The sequence below is a fragment of the Diospyros lotus genome, chromosome 1, assembly GCF_014633365.1.
Source record: "Diospyros lotus cultivar Yz01 chromosome 1, ASM1463336v1, whole genome shotgun sequence".
Taxonomy (NCBI): Eukaryota; Viridiplantae; Streptophyta; class Magnoliopsida; order Ericales; family Ebenaceae; genus Diospyros; species Diospyros lotus.
In genome coordinates this window covers 7,242,313-7,245,137 of record NC_068338.1, presented here as the reverse complement: position 1 = coordinate 7,245,137, position 2,825 = coordinate 7,242,313, and the positions used below count along the sequence as shown (strand labels likewise).

Below are 2,825 nucleotides of genomic sequence, written 5' to 3'. Positions count from 1 at the left end.
TACTGGGTAGATCTGGATAAATCTGGTTAGATGTTGGGATTGGGTAGATCTAGTTGGATTTGGGTAGATTGGGCTGGACAAACAGAGACAGTCAGACGAACTGTACTACCCCATATTTTTGTAAGGTTGCCACGTATTTTAATTGAGTTTAAAATACCAAAAAAATTGGCTTGAAAGGGAAACAAGTGACCAAATCAACTGCAGGGAGTGCCCTAGAGCTTAGATACCTAAGGTTAAAGGTATATTTTTGATGAGCATCTCGAGGCGAGATTTATGACGCTGAAAGAAATCAAATCAGAAATGGTTTTCGGTTAAGCTAAGTTGTAGCCTAAAAAGACCGAATGATGGTAAAGGGCTTCCGAAAAATCGTATATATTGAGTAATTTTGAGTTATTAATTTTTTGATTTTAAGTATCTTGATAAATTTGATGTTTGATGGTGTAATTGTAATTAGAAAATTATCTAAACGAAATAAGGATAAAATTAAGAGTTTATGTGGTAAAATATTGAAGTTAAGGACTTGAAATAAGGGCCAAAGTGTTATTTGAAAGAAGTTTGGGGTTTTAGCTTGTATTTCAAAAGATCAATTCATTCTAGTTTTGGATTTCAAAAGCCACTCAATTATGGCTTTGAGTCTTTGGAGTCCATGGCTAAGATTTTGACAAGTGGCATAATGTGATTGGTTGGAGAAATCTATAAAAAGGCACCATGGATTCTTCTCAAATCATTCCAACCAAGTTTGAGGAGTGAAGCACTCTAAGAGGAGGAGCTTGCTCTAGAGAGAGAGAAGGGAGTTCAGCAAGAAGGCGGGAAGAAAGCGGTGAAGAAGCGGCAGAGAACAAGCCTCGTCGGAGTTGCGGGTCTTCGCCAGAATTTGCCAAAATCAGTCAGTAAAAAAGCGAGGTAAGTCCATTTTTTTTGATAATCCTGTAGAGGGGGAAGAGAGGGTCGCGTAGGTTCAAACGGGGGTCGAATCGGAGTTAAAACGAGGAAGTTATGGCCGAAAAACGAAATCGGGATGAAGCTGTCCGAATTCTGTTGGGAGGCGCGTGAGTTACACGCGCCGGATAATAGCTGCGCGTGAGGGCGCGTGGCTATCCTTCTTGTGGCGCGTGAGGGCGCGTGATGGGTCCTTTTTCCATGACATTTTCCAATTATGCCCCTAATTTAATGACCCTAAATCCTATGTAACAATATTTAAGGTTAGGTTTACCAAAATGCATGTTTTCTGCAGAAACCTAGGCCGTTTGCTGTGAAATTATATCGTCAAAGAGATAAACCAACAAGGTGAGACTCCTATACTCCAAATCCTATTTTTTATTCTCTTATGAGAGACTTCTATTGCATGAGACATGTTTTGTGAAGTTCTTATACATAAACGCTTGTTATTCTCTTACGTGAAATCATGTTGCATATATGAAATGTATTTTTCTGAAAAATATATGCTATTGGCTTTCTAACTGTTGCATTTATAAAATTCGTGTGGCCATACTGTTGTACCCATTTGTTGTTGGCCCAGGGTAAAAGTCGGATATCCCTCGAGAGGCGCTATGCGTGCGCCATCGAGAAAGCTCTCGTGAGGAAGACCGTGAGCCTAAAGAACAACGGATGTGGTGCTTGCATGAGTGCTATGAGGTCGGGCCGAAGTGACATGGTTAGGGACCTCCCGAGAGGCGCTATGCGTGCGCCATTGAGAAAGCTCTCGTTGGAAAAGGCTAACGTGTTCACGAGGCACTTCGGAGTAGTTCTCGTTGTTTTCTCATACCTTTCATACCTGATCATGCATCAATATAAACTATTTTTTTTTGGAGTTTCTCACTAGAAGATTCATCTTCTAATTGGACTATGTCTCTGGAATATTCAAACGTTCCAGGTTTGACGAGCAGCTTTAAGGGAAAGGAGGTAGCTGAAGGATAAGCTTACTTTACTGCCTGCAGCATGTTTAGCATATCTATGTTTATGTGCAAACCTATGTAATTTTGGATATGTTTAAGATGTTCGGTTATCATTTGATGATGTCCATGTAATATATTTTGTAGACGTCTTGAACAATTTTATGATAAATAAAGCGTTATGGTTGTGAACCATATCAGGTTCGATCTAGCTTCCGCATTTGAAATTTTAACACCTGTCTTAGCTATTTAATATTGGATTTGTTAAGTTGAGAAGGTGAAAATTAGGGTTTTTAGGAATTTGTGTGATGTATGGCAGCGATTGTGATATGAAAAATTTTTATATTTCTGAAATCCTAAGTTATAACACGCTCAAGAAAATTGGGGTGTTACACGAACAGACCTGGAGGTCGGATCTGGATAGATCTCGCTGGAACAACAAATAACCGTGAAACCCTAACAAGAACAATCACAAAGACAAAAAAAGAAAAAACGAACAGACTCACCATGAATCTGATCGGCGCCGTGGATCTAATTGACTGCATAACGGAGAGGCGGCAACAAACGAGGGAGATACCAAAGGAGTGCAAAGAGGGTTTGAATGAGAAAGACTCACTGAAGCTTGGCAGATTAAGTAGCGGTGGCGACCACGGATCTAGGCGGCTATAACAGAGGCCATGATCTGAAGGCTACAATGACGGAGAAGCGGCGGATGGTACGGATCTGAAGGCTGTGACGATGGAGAGGGTTCAAATGGGAGGTGATGGACGAAGGAGACGATGGAGAGGCAGCAGTGAGGGTGACAAGAGAGAGAGAGGCAGTCAGAGAGGATTCGTGTGAGAGGAGGGAGAGAGTGAGAGAGATAAGGGTTTGATTTTTTTTGTGTTTTTTTAATTAATTAATTAATTAATTATTTTTATTTTTTATTAAACA

General features: G+C 40.4%; 1 long non-coding RNA gene across 1 annotated transcript; it reads left to right on the top strand.

Moving 5' to 3' along the window:
- The first annotated feature begins 746 nt into the window (after positions 1-746).
- LOC127798665 (uncharacterized) lies at positions 747-2,022 on the top strand. Its single transcript, XR_008022460.1, has 4 exons — positions 747-903; positions 1,235-1,287; positions 1,520-1,750; positions 1,874-2,022. It is a non-coding gene; the product is annotated as an uncharacterized LOC127798665 (long non-coding RNA).
- The last annotated feature ends 803 nt before the right edge of the window (positions 2,023-2,825 follow it).